The sequence below is a fragment of the Lactuca virosa genome, chromosome 3, assembly GCF_052849685.1.
Source record: "Lactuca virosa cultivar CGN04683 chromosome 3, Lactuca_virosa_CGN04683_v6, whole genome shotgun sequence".
In the NCBI taxonomy this organism is placed as follows: Eukaryota; Viridiplantae; Streptophyta; class Magnoliopsida; order Asterales; family Asteraceae; genus Lactuca; species Lactuca virosa.
Window position 1 is genome coordinate 156,885,158 of NC_136428.1, and position 26,380 is coordinate 156,911,537.

At 35.4% G+C, this 26,380-nt stretch overlaps 1 long non-coding RNA gene across 2 annotated transcripts; it reads right to left on the reverse strand.

Moving 5' to 3' along the window:
* Positions 1-6,103: 6,103 nt before the first annotated feature.
* On the reverse strand, positions 6,104-9,299 carry LOC145162695 (uncharacterized). 2 transcript variants are annotated; one of them, XR_013739258.1, is made up of 4 exons: positions 8,382-9,299; positions 8,142-8,203; positions 7,037-7,956; positions 6,104-6,558 (listed from the first exon to the last, which is right to left on the reverse strand). It is a non-coding gene; the product is annotated as an uncharacterized LOC145162695 (long non-coding RNA). The 2 variants fall into 2 exon arrangements; XR_013739259.1 differs by lacking the exon at positions 6,104-6,558 and having other exon boundaries at positions 7,011-7,956.
* Between the last annotated feature and the right edge of the window lie 17,081 nt (positions 9,300-26,380).

The following is a 26,380-nucleotide window of genomic DNA, read 5'->3' on the forward strand; positions in this document are numbered from 1 at the left end:
TAATAAAATATTATACTATAAATATTCAAATCGAATTTTTAGAATGTTATAATATTCAACTAGAATACTAAACTATAAATATTTAAAAAATTCTAATAAAATATTAAAATATTCTAACCAATCTAACAATTCAAATAGAATATTAGAATATTTTAACATATCTACCAATTTTAGTAGAATATTATAATATTATAACATTCTAAAAATTCGATTTAATTATTTACAGTGTAATATTCTATTAGAATATTTCACTTATATTTCGAAAGAAACGGTGATTTTTTTATTTTTTGGGATAAATTAAATAACGAAAATAATATTTAAATTTTTTTTTTTTGGATTTTTCGTTTTATTTTGCAATTTATAATTTTTTTTAATCTCCAAGATGAGTTACTAGGATCGCGTCCTCATGTCTCACAAAATTAGCATGGTCTCTCTCTCTCTCTCTCTCTCTCTCTCTCTCTCTCTCTCTCTCTCTCTCTCTCTCTCTCTCTCTCTCTCTCTCTCTATATATATATATATATATATATATATATATATATATATATATATATATATATATATATATATATATATAACCAAAAATTTGATGCTCACAAGTTATATGTAATGGTAAGTTTTGCATCAATCAAAATACATCAAAAATAAACATCAAGTATAATATTAAAACAAAATATACTTTTAGATAAATATTAAACGTATCAAGATTGCAGATTTTGATACATTGAAGTGTTAAATGTATCAATCTTATGATCGCTTAGTAAATAAAATTCACTATAAACTTCATCATAAAAAATATTGTAAGGTTCAATAACGGTTTTATAACGGTTCAATATAACCGATTCAACTGAGTTATTGTAAAAACTTGTCGGTTCATTCCGGATCATAAATAGGCATAAAACCAATGTTGTTTTAACTGCTCTTTTCGCCGGGTCTTGTACAACCAGTTCGAAACGGTTTTCAAAACATTGGTCTCGAGTCTCCGAGTTACTTGACAACTTTTATTTGCTAGAAGTAATAGCCACACAAATTGAAAAGTTAACAACCCGACATTAGAGATTAGAAAATTATGCGATCACTTTTTTTTTTTCTGTTAATCCTTTTGGATTGGATCGTGCTAAGAAGTCCTGGCCATAACATTAAGACAAGTCGTCTTTCACATAATTAGAAAAAAAGAAAAAGAAAAAGCAAATGCGAAATAGAAAACATGATTTGTAAGTGATTAGGGTTTAGGTGTAGACATTTTAGGCAAATGAAACCGTCATGCTACAAATAATTCGATTTCATACATTCTTGTAGAAAAGAATGATAATGACTTGTAACTAATCATCTAAGAGTTTAAGGTGAGTTAAATTACAAATACTTTATTCAACTTTCGATTCTTTTAAAACATTATCGTTTTGTTAATTGATATTTCGCCTTTTTACTAATATTATAATATGATTTGTGTGTCATATAGTTTTTGAAAGTTGGTTAAGTATTTTCAAATATATTATTATGCGTTACCGAATAAATGGAGACTTTATTGTATTTTCATAGTTTTTAGTTGCATACGAGTAAAAAAGATTCATATGCATAAGACAATCAAATGCGGGTTCATGTTTTTCTCCTTTTCTTATATTGGAAGTGGTCTATGAAAGGCGATAACAATTTTTTTTTTCATGCACAACATTTTGTGTTTAAAAATTTTGTACTACACAACCCTATAAAGCATAAATTGTTATGTATAGAGAAAAAAATATTGTTTACGGATCAATTTCCCATTTGTATATTACCTTTCTTCTTATAACCTGATCCTTATGGCATATGGGTCTGAATTAGCGTTGTTGTTATTGTTTCTTTAAGATGTATTACTTAACCGTGAGATGACAAGTTTAAATATATTTTTAACTTAGGGGCAAAAACGTAGCAAAAAGCCCTTGATGTAAAATAAAACACTAATATGAAAATACATGCACAATTCATTTATATCGGTATAATATTAATAAACTACAAAATGATATATATATATATATATATATATATATATATATATATATATATATATATATATATATATATATATATATATATATATATATATATATATCCCCTAAGATTTTTGACATATTATTTCATTTTTTGGGCCCAAACCCGTAGCCAATTCTGCATCCACTTTTGGGCTGGCCCTGAAAGGTGGTGGTGGAAGCGATGGAAGCATTGTTGATAGGAGTGTTGTGGTGTCATCGTGAATTCGTGATAGTGGTGTTATTGATGTTTGAGGCATGCCATGTCCTTAGCATGTTCATCATGACCGATTACGCGTGGCCAAATTTGTTGAGGGCCTAAATTTTGATTCAACTTTAATAGGATATAAAAAAAGTAGTCTTAAATTGTATATCTTGATTTACTATTATAGGAAGATTGAAAAAAAAAAGTCAAAGAAAAAAGACATAAATTGTAGAGGAGTTGAGAATGGGATTTTTTTGGTGGATTAAGCGAAATTTACTCAAGAATTTTAATTTGATATTAAATATTTAAAATCAAATTATTAAAATATGAAATTAGTTGCCTTTGGATCTTGGTAGTCGATAATGGTTAACTTCATGTTTAACAAATGGTCATCGTCAATCGCTTCCTTTTTATGGGTTTTATTTTGACGTGTTGAGGACATGTGATCAAATTTTAATTGGTGTCATGGAACTGTAATGAGTATGAAGGTTGTGTAGTTCAAGGATTTACTTGTGGCTAAGGGTTATAGTTGGATGGATAGGATCGACTATACATTGTTGGTGATTTGTTTTACTAATTGTATTTAAGTGTAATGGGTTGACTTGTTGACTAAAAATCAATATTGATAAATATTAAACAAGTAAGGAAGGTGTGGATTGCACACTTGTTTAAGTTTATTCAAGATTAAAAGTAGACTGTCATATAAGGGCAAAGCCCCTGAACGAACGGTGTCCGGGGGCAGCGCCGTGGGAGCGGGGTCCAAGGGGCGGCAGCCCCTGGCGGGGTCCAAGGGGCAGAGCCCCTGGTTGGATTAATATTTGACCCGTTTTTGGTTTTGCATTAATCCATATAGAAAACCCGAATTTATGATAGCTTTTGACTATTAGAAAATTGTTTTATGACAGTTTTGACAGTTTTCAGACAAGAGAGATATTTAACTAATTTTTTTGTCAGTTTTTGATACTCACGAAATTGATACATTACATTCTCTTAACTGAATCTCTTCTGAGTCTTATCTAATCAAAGATTAGGGAGTACCACCCAAATACTTTGATTCGAAAGTGGAATCACAATTCTCAGAATATCCAAGTGTCTTTATTACCCCGAAAAACTAACATACATGAAATTATGTAATGTGGCAAATGTTACTTATTCATGGTGACATTGGTGACCCTAAGGGGTTTATGGATCATACCATGGAATTAAGGATCGTGTACACCCACCGATTTTGTAAGTGCATAGTTGGTTGAAGCATTAACCAAAGCGTCGGGGAGTTTGTATGAGGTTTGTATAGTTGTGTGTATCTTCGAAAGGGTTGGTGTTTGGTCACAAACCCATGTGTCTTTGTGAGTAACCGACACATTATGTTTGGCAAAGTGTTAAATATAGGTTGAGGAGAAGTTGTAAGAACTTATAAATATTCTGTCTATGAGTATATAGCTTAAGCATGACTCGTGTAGATGCATATTGGTTATCGAGCTTTTAGGCACAAGTGTTGTAAGTCGGTTTTCGTTTTCACTTGCAGATGTAATTTTGTATTAAACATACGGTTAGACTTCGTATCCCGATCAAGGTGGATATTTGTGACTTTGAATTTGATAGATATACATACATAAGTCGATGGGCCAAAAATGTAAATTACGGGGAAAAAAGTAAAACTGATTTTGTATTCCTATATAGCTTTTATATCATACTCTAAGTTGAGATGTACATTTCTTAACGGGTGCTACTATACGTACATCCACACTCACATAAATGGTCAAATCATGGGGGTACACACGCTATTCGATTCACAATGATGGGCTACACAAAGCAATTTGAAGGTACGTATAGAATTACCCTTCTTAATTATCGGCTATTTTCTCTCTTTTAAACTAATGAAGTAGAGATTTTTTGCTATATTTCTGTGTTCTAGTTATTCCACAAACATTGTTTTAAGTGGTGTTTGGGATTGCTTATGTTTAGTAACTTATGTTTATTTGTAAAAGTGTTTATTCGTTTTTCCAACGAAAAAAATCGAGTTTAAAAGTTTGGATTAACTTATCGGGTATCAAAACATAATAAGTTGATAAATTATTTTTTAGTTTTTGGCAATTATGTTTATAGATGTAAAATGATCAATAAGGACTATATATATATATATATATATATATATATATATATATATATATATATATATATATATATATATATATGTATATATATATATATATACTCTAATAAATGAAAATCTTTTTGCCATATTTCATATTCTCATTGATTTTGCCACTTGTCATTTTGTGGTTATTTTCAATTAAATTTTTTCCACATGACATTTTGTTGTTGTTTTCATTTTTATTAAATTTCATATAATAATAGATTAAATGTATTAATTGCAATAAATGTTATATTAAATGCATATCAATTTCATTAATTGACTTCCTTCTAATTTCAAAATTTCTAAATTAAAACCCCATTAGTTTCTTTTGTTTATTTATCTAAATTAATTGTTTAAATTTAAAAGAGAAAAATACTTTAATTTTAATAATTCAATATTTTTCTAAATTTTCTTATAAATTCAAATTTCTTAAATGTTTAGAATTTCATATATATATATTTTTAAATGAACCCATGTAATACATGGGTCTTACACCTTATATATATATATATATATATATATATATATATATATATATATATATACACACACACACACTAGATGTTTACCCGCGCCAAGCGACGGGTAGGAATAGTTTTTTAAGAAATTAGTTTCTAGAGACAATTAATTTTTTTGCACAAATAGTTGAGTGTTTTACGTTGTTGATAGTGTAGAAATCTTCAAAACATGTAAGGTCACTAATTTGCAATAAAAGTATGTAAATGTAGTATCGCTCCCCTTCGGTGGCATTAAAAGAAACCGAACGACCTCAAATCAATCCTTGTTTTCGAGGATTCCAACGACTTGAGCTGGGATTTCACGTAAATTTTTTTGAAAAACTTTGTACATATATAGTTTCGCACTGATATCTTCTTTATTTTTCAGAAAAAAAAAGCAATCAACATTAATCTCTTATCTCCTTCCATGTCAACAATGCTAGTCATTGTATCATAATCACTGAACCATGTGTTGAATTGGGAGATGCACCTGCATAGCCATCACAAAAGTGTGGATTTGAGAAAACGCAAAGCTAATAGTCCTCCATATTGCCTCGGGGGGCGAGAGATATCTTGCATCCTGAAACCATTTTACCTCATTAATAACAACATGTCCATTCAGATCAATATTGATAACTTGTTTGTCATTGACCCTTGTAAATATACTTGAAACAAATATTTCAAAGAAACTATACTCGAGCCAACCTCAACATTTAAAACCAAGACACAATGTATTCTATATCTTTTAATATACGGTTCAAATGGAAAAATTGAAAGATTAAGTTAAAAACGGAAAGTGCTACATTATTTATTGAATTTACAACATATTCAAACATCATAAAAAAATCAATTTTTTTTCTTTTAGGCCTGCTTGTAAAATTCTAAGTTACTTATTTTTAATTTATGTTATACAATATGATTAAATTTAAACAAAATCAATAATATCAATACAATATATTTTCCAACATGAAATTATTACTATAAACTTTAATACCTTTTAAAATATTAATGGATATGATATGTTATTACCAACATACATATATATATATATATATATATATATATATATATATATATATATATATATTATGATATAATATCATTTTAATTGCAATATGTATAATATATAAGATCGATGACCCAAAAATCAAATTCACATATGCATATAAACTTAGGTTTGAAATTGGTTAGTTATGACAAACATATTCAACAAATAAAGAATAAAATATGTAGGTTTGTAAGTCTTGAAATGTCTTTTCCTCCACTAATTACATCAAAAAATAGCAAATTCAACTTTAAGATAAAGAACAGGTGAAAGAACGTGGTTTACTCCACTTACCAAAGGGTAAGCCTAGGTGAGTAAACTATTGGAAATTACCTTTATGACCTCAAAGCCACCATCCTACTTATATATCACATATTTCTGCATTTCTAGTAAAGCAAAAACAAACAACAGAGATGGCCACCCAACAGCCACTCACCTATTCACCATGGTTGTTCTTGGATGGAAACTTAGTCTAGGGTTAGGCTTCGAGCATCTTCTCTCTCCTCGCGTCGTCACTTTCTCGTCTTCTCCTTCTTCTCAAAAACCCCATTTTGTGTCTCGCCACCACCTCCGCCATAGTGGTGCGGTCAAGACTTGTTATAGAAGCTTTGTTTTTGCCACACATCCAAAACACACACCAATCCACCATTTCCAGAAGCACATTCTATGAACTATTACAAAATGAAATTGCAACAAAACACAAAACTTTATAAGGAAAGTTGAACGAAATCAGAAGAACAAATGCATACAATTTTTTGAGACAATTCACAAATCCAAACACAAATACACACATTGAAAAGGAGCAGCAGACTTGCATTTCTTTGACAGAAAAATGTCCACAAATATGCTTGATAGGTTACAAATGTGATAAATATTGCAATATCTTTGGGCTAAATACATGAAATAGAAATGTACTTCCTAAACTACAATGATATAATAGAAAGATATGAGTAGATGCCATATAATACACAGATAAATAAAGTACATTGTTAATACATGCATTTAGTCATCTTTTAAAATAAGTAAGAAATTGAAAATTCAATTATATATATTTACAATGAATGTAAATATATAAATATAAATAAAATTAAGAATTACTTAAAAATATCATTAAATCCTTGTGTGCAAAGTAGCTGAAAATGAACTTACCACTTGACCTTAAGAGCTCATAAGAAAACTCCTTGTGTGCATGTAACCTATCAATGTCCTTCCATCAACACGTAAAACTTAAAGCAAACAAAAATCAGCCACCAACTTAAGAAGGGCAATTTCGTCATTTGAATTTATACGTTTTATAAACTAACTCATTAGGTAACTACCAAAAGTCATGTATTTGTATTCCAAATGTGTATACGTACTAAAAGGTAAAATGCCAATAAACCTTTCCTATTCTAGAAAAGTTAAGTGAGAAACTGATCAAAGTTGAAATTTCGATAGTGATAACATCATACGTAGAAAAACCAATTTTATTACATGTCTTAATGCTCGTTTGATCACCATTCCAAAAGACCATAAGCATAGTTCATGCTTGGTCCAATTTCAATATACCAATAGTAACTACCTACAACTGTAATATTTAATTAGTGGTGGTTTTTATACCTTGAGTAGGAATGTTGTTAATTCTACATCTTGACACAAGCACTGAAAGAAAAATCCAATCCCTCAATAGTGGCCATAAAAGCTAACCAGGAAACTAATCCAGCAACTCCATTTTTACATGCGAAAAATGAAAATGTATTAACTAAGAATTATGAAATTGGAGCCTTGGACAAAAACCTTCTCACTATGGCTTCCTATTTAGCTAACTTTAACCTCTAGATACAATTTAACTAGAAACATTTGAAGGCTTAGGCTACCATTCATTTTATGAAAAACTATAAACTTCATAAACATAGAACATAAATTGAAGCTAAAAAACATTGTTATTTAACATTTTATTTGTGTTTACCTGGAGAGAACGGGTGGACACTTGAGAGGAAGATCAATTCATAGGTGATTCGGCTATAAAGTTTCCTGACCAGGTAAAATGGATCTTCAATCGATTTTCTTTGAGACATTTCATCGAACACCTGGGTTTCATGATTTATCAACCAAAAATAAAACTGTTTCATGCTCTATCAACCAATAATAAAACCGTAAAAACATATTTTTTATGTATCCCGAGAAGAAAACAAAATATCAAAGTTTTCAAATCTTAAACATGAAAATGAAACAAATAAACCTTATAATCGAAAAGGTTGAAGCTTACTATTACCTAGAATATAGAGACATGTATGCGACTTCTATGAAAACATATTGGAGAACCCATAACCGTCACTGGATTGATCGAACAAACAAAAAACTTCAATTCAATCAATAAAAAGCATAAGCGATTCAAAAAATGGGAAATCAAAATGCAAATATGGCAAATCAAGAAAGAAGAAACACACGTGAGAAGAATAACACCGAGAGAACAAAAAGCAAAAAAAATCGAAAAATACAAACATGATTTTACCTTCATTGTCTCTGTTCTTGAAAGCAGCAGCAGCAATCGTTGTGGGTCGAATATGTGGAATTGCAATCCTGTAAAACTTAGATTCAAAGTTACTTATGTAATCGATTTCGTTCCTCATAATTATAAAATCGATATGGGATAATATTGCAGGGAATTCAAATGATAATGTCATGTCAAAAGCCTAGTCGATATGCTTTATGACGTGTATAAGGAGATGAGGAGTTGAGAGTTCGTTGGACTGATTTGTGATTCACACTGAAGGGGACAATAAATCAGTGCTTTTCATTCTATATATCACTGATCGTGAATTTAGAGAGAGGCGTTGAATATTTGGTAAACTGATCGGGAAAGTGAAACATACCAAGAGGGTAATCAACTTGGCCTCATTTTGACCCATCATCTTAAAATCAAAGATTCGATCGTTTGTGTTCCTCTATGAGAGAGAGAGAGAGAGAGAGAGAGAGAGAGAGAGAGAGAGAGAGAGAGAGAGAGAGAGAGAGAGAGCATGTAGGTGGAGTTCCAACGAAAGTAAAAAATATGGTGGTGAGTGATGGTTGAAAGGTAGATGGTGAAGCCAGGGGCAGAGGGGGTGATGTTGGATGGTGGTGAGGGTGATTATGGTCGATGGGGATGGTTCAAAGGGGGAGAGATTAAGGTATTGGTGTTGTTATAGGTTTGGTTGATGATGGGGAAAAGTTAAGAGGGTGGATATCAAAGGGACACATAGGGTTCTTGGAGACGCATTGTTGAAAGAGGGTGAGAAAGATGGTATATGTAAATAGAGTTAGGGGTCCTTGGATAGTTGCTAACCGAGTTAGAGAAGACTCAGTTAGAAGTTCTGATTTAATTTACATCTGACTGAGTTTACACCTAACTGAGTTTATATTGTTTGATTATTTTTCTGACTGCGGTGAATAATAAAAAAATGACCATATTACCCTTATGATTTTATTAATACACATAACAAGGCATCTACAAAGAGAATAACAAGCAATGTAATTTTAACAACAACAAAATAAATCACAGCACCAGCAACAGCCAAAAACAAAACATAATCATGGCAAAAGCAAGGTAATATTAACAGAAATTCGAGTCTACAGTCTACACCATTTTGCATTTCTTGTATAACAAAATTACATAAAAGCACATAGCAGGAACAAGAAAAAAAAGCAACAGCAAAACAGAATTCCGAGTCTAAAGTCTACACCATTTTACACAAACATATAAAAAAAAAGCAACAACCAAAACATAAACTCAGACATATATCTGCAAAACAGAAGCAAGAAGGAAGAAACATCAAAACAGGAACAGAAGAAACAGAAACAGCAAAACAGCCAATCGATTTCTCAGCAAAAACTCATACATACGCCATCAAAATTTCAGAAAGAAACAATGAACAAGAAGGAGAAATCAGAAAATCTAGTATGAAATAGAGAAATTAGGAACAGAAAATCTCGTATGGAATGCAGAAATCAGGAACAAGAAGGAATGAAGGACGAAATAGGTAGCTGTTGATTCGTCGGAAGTAGGCTGCTCGATTTCTCTATTTTCGTCGGAACTGGAAGTGAAGGCAGGAAGGGAACGGCGATAGCTGTGTTCAATTTCTCGATTTCTTTTTGTTCCCGGTCCATCAACTGGAAATCTAGGACCGAATCTGATAAAAAGGTTGGACCGAGTCCAGACGTTGGACCGAGTCCCTCACTTTCTCGATTTCTATTTGGACGAGTTAGACACTCAATCAAACTCAATCAAACGACCCCTTAGACTTATTCAGTTGGCTGAAGAAGAGGAATACTCGGTCAATTTTGACCGATTCTGAAATATTTTAGGGATAAGAATGAGTTTATGTGTTATAGAACTGTTCTTCATGTTTTATCACTTGTATGGTCCTGATATAATGGAAAAATTATGCCAGGAATTAAAATGAGAAACGCATAATGGGAAAATTATGCCAGGAATTCAAATGAGAAGCGCAGGTCAAAAGCCGAGATATCTGCCAAGATATTTGCCAAGACGTTCGACAAATGATCGATGAGGGGCTAGGTCAAAACCCAACATTAAGTAACTGTATTTCATGCTTTTTATTTTATACCATTGACCGCATAAGATTTCTACATTTTCTACATGCATAAATTGATGGTACATATTGCTTTATGGTTTGTACGATTTAATTTTAAGCGTTTGATTAATATGCTTATATATATATATATATATATATATATATATATATATATATATATATATATATATATATATATATAGAGAGAGAGAGAGAGAGAGACATATTTATAATAGGGTTAATATGGTAAACTGGTTTAAATAAGTGATAAACTGTTTTAAATAAGTAAGAACCCACTAACTTATCAAAAACTTATTATTTAAGTAAATAGGCATTTTTAATTTTAATCTATCAAAACACTAAAAATTGTTTATTACTAGTGTCAAACTGCAATAAACACATTAAATAAGCAATCTCAAACACCCCTTAATCATGTTTGTTAATATCATGCCACATTACAAAATCGGGCAAATTACATCAATCGTCCCTCGTACATGTGTCAAAACGCATGTTTAGTCCCTATTTTCAAAAATTAACTCGGATATCTCTCGTTAATTTAAAACTAACACGTTTTATCCCTCCGGACATAAAAAGACCACTTTGCCCTTATTTATTCTTTTTGATATATTTATTAGTTATTAACTATTAATTTACTAAATAAAATTGTTTAATTAAATATATGGTTGCTTCGCTATTTCCATTTACCAACACCATTACTACTACTGTTGATCATCACCACCACCACTATTGGGTGCAATTTTTTTGGGTTTGCCGGAAAAAGATGACCACCAACTACACTACTCTGGCGAGATCTTCGATGACTCTCTCAAGACCCTAATAACCCTTTATCTCCTCTCATTCTCTCCCTTGTACCCCATTCTCTCTCACATGACTCCTAACTTTTCTGGTGAATGTAACGACCCAATTTTTCAAAGAAATTTTCATTTTTAATTAACCAAACACATTTCCATAAATCAAGAAATTCCAAAACAATTGTTTCAAATCCATATTCATTACAAATTTATTTTCAAATATCAGAGTGTCCCATAAAAACGCTTGAGAGAGAGTGCACACCGCGCCATCAAGCTTTGCCCTTGCCCTTGGGCTCAGATGTACCTGAAACAAATCAACAACCTGTAAGCGAAATGCTTAGTGATTTCCCCAGATCATACCACATACAATACACATACACATATCCTGTTAGCTAATTAAAGCTACACACATATTACATAAGCCATGCATACATGAAACCTGCAAGAATGCTATGGGCTACCCCACATGGTCTTTACCTAGGACAGCCATGGGCTACCCCACATGGTCTTACATCCAATGCCATGGGCTACCCCACATGGTCTTTACCTAGGACAGCCATGGGCTACCCCACATGGTCTTACATCCAATGTCACGGGCTCCCCTCGAGGTCTTCCATGCAAAACACACATTCACATGACATACCAAAACACATAATGACTAACACGTACATCATAATCACATAATGGACCGGCCTTGGTGCCTTAGACACATGGGTATGGTGAAAAGACTCACCTCTCAAAGGCTGAACTGGCAAACTGAAGTCAGATATATCCCACGTTGCTCCTCCCAAACTGTCTATAATCAATGAGTAAATAACTCAGCATAATTCCATAAATACCCCCAGGGTTAACCCTGGTCAAAGTCAAGGTCTATAGTCAAGGTCAACAGTCCATATTGACCTTGACTCGTCGAGTACAATCAGTCACTCGCCGGGTTCCCTGCTTAACTCATCGACTCGCTGAGTCACCCGAGCGACTCGTCGAGTTCCTTTATGTTCACGGCCGTAAACCACCAACCGAACACCCTTGACCGTGAACCCTTGGCCGTGAACCCTTGGCCGTAAACCCTTGGCCGTAAATGAGAAAACCCTCTCGACTCGCTGAGTCACCAGAGCGACTCGACGAGTTCTCACATATTTGGTCCTTTCCAGTGGGATTTAAGGTCTTAAACTTCAGATCCATAATCTCCTAGTGAAGATGTCACGTAAAGTTGCAAACTTTACGTGCATGCATAGCCTCACATAGCCATAACACCAAAACTAACCTTCAAACAAGGTTTTCATGCGTGGAGAGGGGATAAGCTTATAAAAAGATGTGACTTCATGATATTTGGGACCTAAGAAAGTCCAGATCTGGAACCATATCCTTGTGATAGGTTCAGATCCAAGCTTGATTCCATCTCCTCAAGGTTGGCCATAACTTCCAAAAAGAAATCAAGGCTTGAGGTAACAGATTAATACCTCAGACAGATGCCCAACACGAAATAGATGTTTGATCTAACACTTTTCCCTTGATACTTCCTCTTCAAACTTGGAATCCTCCCCAAACTCTCAAAGATAAGCTCCCAATTGTTCTTACTTCACACACTAGAGGGTCTGCGGCCGTAAACGTTCTTCTATGGTGTCACACCCCGGCCGTCGGCGGAAACACCGGGCAGTGTAACGTCATTTCTCGTATCATAGTTATCAACTTCCTGAAAACACATGCAATTTAAAATACGTCAACATAAAGTTGGTGAGTCCACAGGTTTTGACTCCATATAAATATAATGCATTTTCCAAGTTCAAAAGTATAGTTTTGAAAGTATCATTTTGACTCTCTAACGTTTAGTATATATATCCTAGGTATAAAAGTTTACTTACCAAATAAGTAGTTTACCTATAAGTCTCATATACTATGAATATCAGTGTTTGTAATTCCATACAAACGAAAGTTGCTACGTATAAATCTTATTTCAATTCTATACGAGTAAAACCGCTACGTATAAATCTATTTCAATTCTATACGAGTAAAACTGCTATGTATAAATCTATTTCAATTCTATAGGAGTAAAACCGCTACGTATATATCTATTTCAATTCTATACGAGTATGTGTGTTAGGTATAATTATCTACTTAATATACAAGTAGTATACCTACAAGTTTCTTGTACCTAGAGTATAAGTGTTTGGGAAACTTATACTTAACATTAATACTTGTATAACGACAAAGTATAATGCTTCTAACAATTTGCTACCATGAGTCCGTAACCGCGGCTATATGAGTAGTTTTAAACCTCTGCTTGATGCTACAAGTTTCGCATCTTAAGATAAGTTCCACACGCTTCATCAACGTCGGAACAATAAACAAACAAAAGGAAAGTTCATCACTCGCACACCGTTGTGTTGTAGCTAGCAACCACGAGTGGGGTTGTTAACCCGTATCTTATTCATACACGACTTCCTCGCTCACACGGGATTAACGGTTACAGGTCAGAGGATTTTCCCTAAGATTTCCAATCTTAATTGATGAATACAATAACTCATGTAGACTTGTCGAGTTCCATTAGTTCTAGTAGTAAAATCATATTTGTGTCTAAAACCCTAAGTTATTAGACTATGCTTTAAACATTACTCCTAATATTCATATTACTTAGGCAGTATAATAGCTATAAATAGAATTAAAAACCAGGTTTTATCTTGACATAAAACCAATAACAACAACATATAACATACCTGGTTTTATCTTGACATAAAACCAATAACAACAACATATAACATACCTGGTTTTATCTTGACATAAAACCAACAATAACAACATACTTATCAATTACATATAGAACTTCCGAGTATAACTCTGGAACTATATCACACACAAAATATATATAGAATCCTAAGTATAACTCAAGATCTACATTAGTATACTACTACAACAATAACATGCTAACAACTTTACGATAGTTGTATATTTTCAGATACGAAATAACTATACCCCGGTTATTATAACTATCTACGTTGATACTAATATACTATCATATAGACATAATAATAACGTATATATAATATTTAGCATGCGTTTTCCCCCGAAAACATTAAAAAGTGGGGCCATGAAACTCACCCTAGTAGCGTGATTTTATGTAATCTAAGCAGAAACGGTCAGCGTACGAGGTCGTCGGGGCTCGGGATGCAAGAGGGCTTCAGCAAAGGAGAGAGGAGAAAGGGAAATGGTGTAAGGAAGTGTCAAGGTCGGACCTGCTATTTATAGGAAGATTTTTGGCCTCTTACGTCGTGAGCCATATAGTCTCACGTCGTGAGCCATGGCTGGTCATCCCGTAGACTTGCCATTTGCGTCCCTAGCTTCGGAAGGTGGCCATGTGACTCCTCACGTCGTGAGATATCCTTGCTCACGTCGTGAGTTTGGGTATTATCCCTTCGTAGCCTCGTCACACGCCTTCTAGATTCTGAAATGTGGCAAAATGACTCCTCACGTCGTGAGTTTCTGTGCTCACGTCGTGAGTTCAGTTAAATTAGGGTTTCTGACAGCTGAATCTTCGGAAGGTCGTAACTTTCACATACGAACTCCGTTTTTGACGTTCTTTATATCCACGCGTAGGTATTTACGAGTACTACAACTCTCTTTTAGACTCCAATAGATAATTCTAAGTCTATTTTTAATTCCTCTTATTATAGAGATTTATAGTGTTCGGTTTATCATAACTTCTTCACGCGAAGTCAGATTTAGACGTTCTCTACATTTTTGGAATCGTATGGACGTATACTTTGAGTTGTATCATAAATTATGTATGAAATTTCATACTTTAACATGAATTACATAGTAAGTTTATCACATTACTAGTTTAACAAAATCACATTACATGATTGGCATAATCACATGTGATTGTTATTGACCTATTTTGACTGGTGTTACATATGGTGTTAAGGGAGGCTACTAGGGCGGATTATGACGTTTATATACGGGCAAACCCCGATACTAGGGTTTTCTCTAAACATCTCTGACTCGCCGAGTCGGGCCTTCCGACTCGCCGAGTCAGTTCCGACCCGCGTCCAAGATGTCACGACCCTACTCGACGAGTTGATCTCCCAACTCGCTGAGTCCATGCATAAAACCTTCCCAAACCAAACCAGGTGTTACAAGTCTCCCCCATTTGAACTAGACACAGTCCTCGAAGTCTGCTGAGCCAAAAAAATCAGGGTAATGTTCTCGCATCTCCTCTTCCGGTTCCCAAGTCCATTCGGAACCCTTCCGATGCTGCCATTGCACTTTTACCAGTATTACTTCCTTATTCCAAAGAAAATTTGTCTTCCTATCCAAGATGGCAACAGGCTTCTCGGTGTAGTTCAAGCTCTCATCCACCTGGATATCACCCAACGAGACAACCGCAGCTTCGTCTGTGACACACTTCCGAAGTTGCGACACATGGAATGTGTTGTGAATCTGGCTAAGCTCCTCTGGCAGATCCAAGGGATATGCCACCTTGCCCACCCGATCCGTGATCCTGAACGGGCCTATATACCGAGGCCCCAGCTTGCCCCTCTTCTGAAACCTGATGATCCCTTTCCGGGGCGACACCTTCAGCAACACGAAATCCCCTACCTGAAACTCAAGATCTGATCGCCGTCAGTCAGCATAGCTTTTCTGACGGCTCTACGTGACCCGCAACCAGTTGTGCACCTGCTGAATCAACCCAGTAGTCTTGAGCACTACTTCAGTGCTTCCCATGACCCGGTGTCCAACCTCATCCCAACAAACCGGGGTTCGGCACCTCCGACCATATAACATCTCGAATGGAGCTCGGTCGATACTGGCATGGTAACTATTATTGTACGAAAACTCTGCCAGTGGGAGATACGTATCCCTACTCCCTCCAAAATCCAACACGCATGCCCGTAGCATATCCTCCAGTGTCTGGATCGTTCTCTCACTCTGACCGTCGGTCTGGGGGTGATACGTCGTGCTAAAGTGTAACTGAGTGTCCAGCTCCTCGTGGAATTTCTTCCAGAACCTAGATGTAAACCGAACATCACGGTCAGAAACTACTGACACAGGCACCCCGTGACTAGCCACCACCTCACGCACGTAAATATCCGCCAACTTCTCTGCGGATATACTTTCGGATATCGGAATGAAATGGGCACTCTTCATCAGTCTATCCACAATCACCCATATGGAATCCACACCCCTCGCCGTCCTTGGCAACTTCGTAATGAAGTCCATCGTGAACTCCTCCCACTTACACATGGGAATGGGTAGCGGTTGGACCTTACCATGAGGCCGCTGATGCTCGGCCTTGACTTTCCTGCAGGTCAAGCACCGTTCTACAAACCAAGCAATTTTCCCCTTCATGCAGGGCCACCAATAACTCAGCCTCAAGTCCCTATGCATTTTCCTAGCTCATGGATGTATAGAGAACCTGGAATTATGCGCTTCCTCCAATATCTTTTGTCTCACTCCCCCAGTCGTCGGTACCCACACCGGACCACACTGCGTCAATAGGCCTCGACTATCCTTAACAAACAAAGGATATTGTCCTCGGATCCTCTCTACCTTCTAATTCTCTTTCTTCACTCCCTCAACCTGAGCCTTTTTGATCATCTCCAACAATGGAGAGATCACCGTCATCCTCAAACATATATTCCCAATCGGGGAACCTGCCGTCTTACGGCTCAAAGCGTCGGCCACTACGTTGGCCTTCCCTGGGTAGTATAGAATCTCGCAATCATAGTCTTTTAGCACGTCCAACCACCTTCTCTGTCGCATGCTGAGGTTCTGTTGGTCCATCAAATACTGCAGACTCTTGTGGTCGGTGTAAATGGTACACCGCACTCCATACAAGTAATGCCTCCAAATCTTGAGGGCAAACACCACTGCCCCCAGTTCCAGATCGTGAGTAGGGTAATTTGCCTCATGCGGCTTCAACTGTCGTGTGACATATGCTATCACGTGCCCTCTCTGCATCAGTACCGCACCTAACCCTGAAATCGATGCGTCACAGTATACCACCAGATCATCTAATCCCTCCGGTAGTACAAGGATCAGAGCCTTTCACAATCTCCGCCTCAAGGTCTCGAAGGCCAACTGCTGATCCGTACCCCACCAAAACGTCACATTCTTCTTGGTTAGATGGGTCAATGGCACATCAATCTTGGAGAAATCCTGGATAAATCATCGGTAATAACCTGTTGGATTAATGTCTAAGTCTATAACTATAATTGGTAAGACTTGACCCGACCCGGCATGGTCCATTTGGGTTGCATGGCATCGGGACGATTAGATAGACAAAATGAGGAAAAAAGGATACTAGTGATTTATATTAATATATTATAAGTTCTAATATATTAATATATAATCATATTATTTAATTAGTATTGATCAAGAATTAATTTATAATTAATTAAGTGATCAAAAGGAACTAATTAAATATGGACTCTAAGATATATGTGTGTGATTGGCCAAGTTCATTTAGGTTGGGCTAAGCTTTCATGGATAGTCCATGGAGTGTTTAACCCATGGATCATATGAAATGAAAGGTCATGGGTATTAGGGTTTAACCCTAATCTCCACACTATATAAAGATGTCCTTGGTTGGTGAAATTGGCACTAGTGTGTGTACACAAAAGGGCAAGGCCGATTTCACTAGAGAGAACCAAAGTATCCTTATTCTCAAGGTTATTCCAAGTGTTCATGGTGTTGTGGGAACCATTTGAGGTGTCACACTTGGGGCACTAGGCACTCAAGCTTCATGAAGACAAGTTACATCAAATAAAGGTATGTATTCTATCTATTTTATTACCCAAGTATATGATATTTGTATGCTAGTATAGGGTAATATCTTGGAAACTTCATATTTGCATGTATAATAGAGAAAACATATATCCAAGGTATTTAGGGTTGTATGTGCACCATAGGATGTTGTAGTATACTAAAACCCAACAGTGGTATCAGAGCCATGGGTTGTTTTCTGTTATATTCATGCAAATGTTTGATTTTCAAAGTTGAAAAAAAAAGAAAAAAAAGAAAAAAAACATGAAGTTTGTCAAATTTTAAGATAATTACTTGTTTTGTGAAAAACTAATTATTTGTAAAATTTGAATCATTTGCTATATGAGTTGAATTAGGTCAAATTTAGTAAAAGATAAAATGTTATGATTATTTTATTAGTTTTAAAAGTTTGATCTAAATGTTTTAAGGAGTTACAAATTTTGTCATAAAATTTTGGAGCTCAAAAAGTTTTTTTTAAAGTTGTGATCTTATGTGTTTTGAAACCTCCATAAGTTATGGATATGAAAAGGTTTTAAAAAAATTGATTCAAAGTTTTTATGGAGTTACAAAATTTGGTGTTAATGTTTTAAAGAATTCCATAACTTATTCTTAAGTTATGGAACATGAAAAGTTTCATCATAAAACAAGCATTTAACTCCATAAGTTATGGATTACCAAAAGTTCTATGTTTCCTTGATTTATGAGTTAGTTTAGATTAATGGAAAATAAATTTTGTGTTTTAGTTGTTTTCAATCCTAATTAATCTAAAAGTTGTTCATAAAATGTGTTTTTTTGTAACTTGTCCTCAAGTTATATGAAAAGTCACATTTATGAATCTTAAAAACTCATAAATATGCCTTAGGTTACAAAAAAAAATGAAGAGTCTTTTCTTATAAATAGTTTTTATGGCTCCATAACTTGTCCTCAAGTTATGGATGTCCAAGAGTCTCTTCATTAAAAGTTTTAAAGCTTTACTTAAAACTCATAAGTTATGAAAATCCAAGAGTTTTGAATAGTTTCAAAACTTGCCCTCAAGTTTTGGAATTTGAAAAGTTAAAATTCAACCCTTATACTTTATAATATTATAAGTTAATAATATATATATATATATATATATATATATATATATATGTGTGTGTGTGTGTGTGTATAAGAGCAAGTCAGTCTTACCATTAGTAGGCCTCATTCACGAAGCCGGTCTATAAGGGGGGTATAAGGTTACTGCCTATAAAATGGCAGTTTAATGGGTGTCCACTCTCACCCACCGCTTCCTTGACCGGTGGAGGGTCGTTAGCCGAACGGGTAGGACAAGGACTATAATTCTCCCTTCATTAAAAGTATTAATGATAAATACTAAGTAACTAAACTCTTATTAATACCCAATCTTAGTTACTTAGGAAAATGTGAATTTGGTGCTAACCCATGAAATTACACTTTGCACTTTGCTTAATTCAGTTAGTGGAGCGTGTGTGGTTAACCGGCACACTAGCTTGATTTAACAAGGTAGGCAAAGGGTAACTTAGTGTTTATCATAGTATCGGTGGAGCGTGTGTGGTTAACCGGCACATCTATTGAGGGGTAAATATTAAGGGTACCAAGTATATTTTCATGGTTATTCACACCTTGTTTTGTGATCTTCGGCATCCCAGTCACAAAACCTGAAGGGCACACTCGAGATTGAAACATGCCTTTGAAAAGTTCAATGAATCTCAAAAGAATCTAGGAGTTTCAAAACCAATTAAAACCTAATAATACATTTCGTTTATCTTGGTGGAAATTGGTGAATCGTCATTCACCTATCTTCAAATATTTTATAGCTTAGATTAAGGCATCCCTCTTCCAAGTTATAAAATAGTTTGCTGGGTCCTAGCCTTAATATTTTATATTGGGTATTATATTAAGGACTTTAGATCAACTATCTTGAATATCTCCCAAAAAGATGTCTGGTTCAGACATCTATGATCCTCCCAAATCTCTTGGAACTTCACTTCCTCCACCTCCTCCAATTATTCTCCCTAACCCACAAGTTCAAGGTCACTCAAGCCCTATTGGCAAGCAAGGTCTATGTGGGAGCGCATCTTGGAGATGAAGTCACATATTGACAAGTTGGGAGAGTTGGGTGTCAAACTCTTGAGAAAGTTGGTGGTTCAATCACTTTCTAAGTCACATAGTGAATTCCTTTGGGACTACTATGAAACAGACTATGACATGACCCTTAATGATCTTATCTATTTGCTTGGTGCTGCTGAATCAACAATAATTTGGAGCACTGGGAGAGCAAATTTGATTAGTAGATCAACTTCCCAAACTACCATGGACATTGACAATGGTAACATTGGATATCTGGAAAAGCCTTCTCTTCCCAAGGAAAGGCATTGACCATAGTCAACTAGGTTGACCAAATGGTAAAGAGAAAGGCTAAGTCTGCAATAGTCCCATGTACCATTCCCAAAGAGTCCCTATGTTTCTCTTGCCAAAGGAAGGGGCATTGATTGTGAAGCAGCCTATTTACCTGAAAGATCATAAGGTTGATCAAGTCAAGAAGATTGACTCTACTTCAGGTAAAGTCCACTATCTAACTCTGTTAAGTTTCTATTATGAGATTCTTGTTACATGATGTGATTGGGTCACATGTTGATGTTTTAAGAATCAAAGAAAAGTGAAGAAACTTAAATGAAGTATATGCTGATTCTGATCGCGAAGATGGATCTCGATCGCATGGTTCTGTGATCAGAATTTTGAGCTGTTACTTAGGAGTTATGATATATTGCTTAGGAATAGATAACAACAAAGTTTTTCATGTGCTTTTGCATTGTAAGGATAGTTTTTCCGCAAAGTTTTTAAAATAAAAGGAAAAAAAAATTTTCATTTTATTTATTTTAAAATATCCTTACAATGGCATTTGTGGAAAAAAATTGTTGCTTATATGATTCCACTGACAGCAATATTGGAAAATGGATTTGATTCTTTCATTTGTGGTAGTGTCTAAATTTACCAAATCAGGAAAGTTCCTCATCGCCCAAGTTTCAATTGGACCGAAACTTAGAATCATCCAAGTTGAATAGTATGATGAATGAGAACTTTCAAGCATTGGGAAATCAAGACTAATTACTTGTTCACATGGATGTGTGAGTCAAGTGAAGGACTAAAGGGATCGAGTACACATTCTTGTGCACTGGTCATGTCGACCACAAAGCTCGTTAAGACTATTTGATTTACTAAAGTTTAGTAAATATGGTTATACTTACAAGTTTAAGTATAATTCTGAAACATTGGAAAAGTCTCAATGTATAGCAGAACGAATGGGAAGAATCAAATTAGGCAGAAAGATAAACGTTTCTCAAATATGAGAAGATGGGAGAGTACTTTAGTATCATGTTTGTGATCATATTAATGATTTAGAAATCATATCACAATTAGTCCTCTAAAGGTCATCTTAGTGCATTCTTATGACTAAGAAGAGGAGTCATGAATTGTTGAAATGGTTAGATCAGGAAGATGAGTCATACTTCGTTCCAAAACAATTCTTAGAGTCATACTCCAAGATCGTAACCTGAGACATATCTTAAAGAAAGGTTTAAAACACTTGTCAAATGTAAGAGTAAAAGTGTCCTACTCTTGTACATTTGAAATTGGTAAGTTATGATGTTTTGGATAAAACAAAGACCAACTAAGGCCAATTGTGTGAAGTGTTTGTCTTGATAAAGAATCCGCACTATCTCTTGAATATTTGGCAAGATAGTCTTATATGTCAAGAGGATAGTGGGAGTCTTAAACATCCTAAAAAGAATTTCAAGAACTAGTCAAGAGGATAGTGGGAGTCTTAAACATCCTAAAAAGAATTTCAAGAACTAATCAAGAATAAAACCTGAGGTTCTTCACTAGCACACGACTTAAGGTTTATAACCTATCGTGTTGACAAATTATGTGCCCATTCCAGTTAAAGTTGGCTTTGCATAGGAGTTCTGAAAGTTCTCAATTGGTTGCATAACAACTTGGAAGCAATGGCAGGCCCTGTACTGCCAGGTGGCAAGAAGTTAAGATTGCATAAGTTCAGTCCATATGAGTTTGGATTTGTCATTATCCTTGTCTTGTGACTATGGTTTTGACGATTCACATGGATAAGAACACATACACCATAAAATCTAAGGGTCATAAGGTTTCTCTCCGATTCATGAAAATGATAGTGAGGAAACACTTCCACCAAGTAGATTTGAAGCAGATGGCAAAATGTCTAAACAATTGAGACTATGATTACGGCATCCCTTTTCATAGTTCTGAAATTGTTTAGACACACATGCATGCTATCTAAGGAAAGGTGTATGATTTTGATAAAGTTTTATCAAAGCATCTCGTATCAGAAATCTGAACTTTGGTAAGAAAGTCAATAAAGTATTGATTTCTAGAAGTCCAGCTGATTTCTGAGTACATGTCAAAGCTAGTGGAAGCATAAGTGTTATGCTAATAATCATCATGTTAGTGGGAGCATGATAATTATTGTTAGTGTTGCAAGTTAGCAATGTTAATTGTAGAAAACAAAAGTTTCAATCCGTGAGGCTGCAGGGATTGAAAAAATTGTTTTGCTATAATTAAGGGAGAGGATATACTTCATTTCAGTTCTAAAAGCTTATATTGAGATTTTAATCACCTTTAGTCAAGAATATATATATGAATTTCATGTTGGAGTGGTTCAACTTAAGAAAATTCTATATATTGCGTTCTCAAAATTCGATTATGATTACGACATCCCTTTTCATATTCAAATTTTGAGAATATGGCAAACAAAAAAATTATTATGGCAAAAGACTGGTCTAGAACCATGTCTTTATGTGAAACATCATGAATCGTGTCCCATTTACTTTGGGTACAAGATCGATTACATGTGCTATAATATTTATCCTTTCTGAATTTTCCAAATGCCTTGGGGCATTAAGGGGAACAATGTCTAGAATTGGATATGACTAAAGTGATTAAGCAATTGTCGAGGACAATCTAAGGTTTACCAAAGATTGGTTGCTCAGGGACAGTTGGAAGTATAGTGCTAATTTTGGAAGGACCATATTGACATATTCTGAAAAGAGGCATCTCTTATTCAGAAGTGATAGTCAAAATGAGAATATGGAGTTGTCTCCATAGGTGGAAGTTATCTGTGTAAGATTAGAAAACTTAATGCAAGAAGCATGTCCAAAGCAATGTACTTTGAATATGAGACTTAGTTTCCATGGAGTTGATCTCCATTGGAATACCTTATAATGATTGTTGACAAGTCTTTGTGATTTTGTACATATTCATTACAGAGTGCATATAAGTTTAAAATCTAAACAGATTTCGATAAATGATAGGAATTTGAAATTCTCACATTTTTCGATAAGGATTTGGGAGTGTGAAATTAGAATCATTGAAATTATGTTCAATTGGTTTATTTCACAAAGTAAGGATCATAGACAAACATAGAGTGCATACTTGGTGTATGCCAAAGCTATTGTTTAGAAAATATAGTGTACATGCTTGGAGCATGGGACAACTAGTGTTTTTAATTCAGGTATAAAGTTGATAAAACTGAAACAATGAAATAATGAGTAATCAGTATGGTGATAAATAAAAGTGGTCTATTTATATTCATAGGGTTTGATACCATTTTTGATTCATTTATTCTTGTGTTTCATTTTGCATGTTTTGACTTCCAGAATAAACTAGGTCATTCTTCCTGAATGACTAAGTTATTCAAACTATCCACAGTCGGTCATATGTTGGAAGTAGATATGAATCAAGACTGTCATGGGTTGGCTTGTAGAGGTCTAAGATGTTGGACAAAGTGGTGCTACAACACTCATGAGTGCTCATAGATTCTGAGTATTGGATTCAACCCATGCTCATTTGAATCACTTCATGGATTTTATCACGAGTGATCATGAGACGATAATATCTTATATTCTTCAAACCTAGAGATATGAGTTGTTACTATGAGTTGGTTATACATTGATTGCATGAAAACGCATTGGTAACTCGATGTTATAAAGCGTGCCTTTGTGTATGATTCAACAAGTAGTAGAACAAGCCATATGAGTCGAAGTTTATCCATTCCTTTTACCTTCGGGATAAAAGCGATATCTGTGGGCCCCTCGATGATTTAGTGATGAGACATGTGAGTGCTTGGCCAAGCCAGGACTGATTTGATTTGTTCAATCAGTCAGTCATCATGAATCGGAAATCAGGAAACAACAAATAGACAGAGAGAATGATTTATAATCCATGTCTCAGTCCATATGATATCTAGAATGGAGGAATATATGATCCCTTATCTAATGGACAAGTCATTGACAAAGGTCAGAGTTCATTGGCAAGGTCAGAGTTTGAAAGAAGCTTTTGAGAGCTACGATTGCTAGTCAGGGTTTGAAGTCATACTCAATAATAGTTTTAGACTTATCCAAGTAGGAGACTGTTGGATTAATGTCTAAGTCCATAACTATAATTGGTAAGACTTGACCCGACCCGGCATGGTCCATTTGGGTTGCATGGCATCGGGACAATTGGATAGACAAGATGAGGAAGAAAGGATACTAGTGATTTATATTAATATATTATAAGTTCTAATATATTAATATATAATCATATTATTTAATTAGTATTGATCAAGAATTAATTTATAATTAATTAAGTGATCAAAAGGAACTAATTAAATATGGACTCTAAGATATATGTGTGTGATGGGCCAAGTTCATTTAGGTTGGGCTAAGCTTTCATTGATAGTCCATGGAGTGTTTAACCTATGGATCATATGAAATGAAAGGTCATGGGTATTAGGGTTTAACCCTAATCTCCACACTATATAAAGATGTCCTTGGTTGGTGAAATTAGCACTAGTGTGTGTACACAAAAGGTCAAGGCCAATTTCACTAGAGAGAACCAAAGTATCCTTATTCTCAAGGTTATTCCAAGTGTTCATGGTGTTGTGTGAACCATTTGAGGTGTCACACTTGGGGCACTAGGCACTCAAGCTTCATGAAGACAAGTTACATCAAATAAAGGTATGTATTCTATCTATTTTATTACCCAAGTATATGATATTTTTATGCTAGTATAGGGTAATATCTTGGAAACTTCATATTTGCATGTATAATAGAGAAAACATAGATCCAAGGTATTTAGGGTTGTATGTGCACCATAGGATGTTGTAGTATACTAAAACCCAACATAACCTGCTAAACCCAAGAAGCTACGAATCTCAGATGCATTCTTCGGTACTTCCCACCGCAACACAGCCTCAACCTTGGCCGGATCAACTGAAATGCCCTCTTGGTTGATGATATGCCCCAAGAATTGTACCTCTCGCAGCCAAAAATCACACTTGGAGAACTTGGCATACAACTTGTCCATCCTTAGGGTCTCCAGCACCTCCCTTAAGTGTTGTTCATGCTGCTCCCTGGTCTTAGAATAGACCAGGATATCATCAATGAAAACGATCACCGACCGATCCAACATCGGTCTACACACCCTGTTCATAAGATCCATGAATGCTGCTGGGGCATTGGTGAGACCAAACGACATCACTACAAACTCATAATGCCCATACCGAGTCCTGAAAGCCGTCTTCGGTATATCCTCGTCCCGAATCCTCATCTGATGGTATCCCGAATGAAGATCAATCTTCGAAAACCAAGTCGCACCCTGCAGCTGATCGAACAAATCATCAATCCTTGGCAACGGATAACGGTTCTTCACCATTAGCTTGTTTAGTTCCCTATAATCGATACACATCATGTGGGTTCCATCCTTCTTTTTCACGAAAAGAATTGGTACTCCCCACGGGGAATTGCTCGGACAAATGAATCCTCAGTGTAACAGCTCCTAAAGCTGTGTAGATAGCTCATGCATCTCGGGTGGTGCCAACCGATATGGTGCCTTTGCTATTGGAGCGGCGCCCGACACCAAATCGATAAGAAACTCCACTTGCCTCTCCAGAGGCACTCCTGGTAACTCTTCGGGAAAAACATCCTGAAAGTCCTAAATAACCGGCACACTGCCTACATCCTTTGTGATCTCTACCCTTGTATCCGAGATATAAGCAAGAAATCCCGAACAACCCCGCTGTAAAAACCTCCTAGCCCTCGCAGCCGAACAGAGCGTCGGTCCCTGCGAGGCCCTCTCACCATGAATAACCAGTTCTCCCCCAATTGGGGTTCGAACCCTGACCAACTGGCGTTCGCAATCAATCATGGCCCCGTTAGCCCCCAACCAGTCAATCCCGACAATTACTTTCAACCCTCGCAACGGTATCAGAACTAGATCAACGCGGAACCTCTCGCCTAACACATTCAGGAAACAGCCCTGATATACCCTTGCAGCACTAACGGTGCGACCGTCAGAAA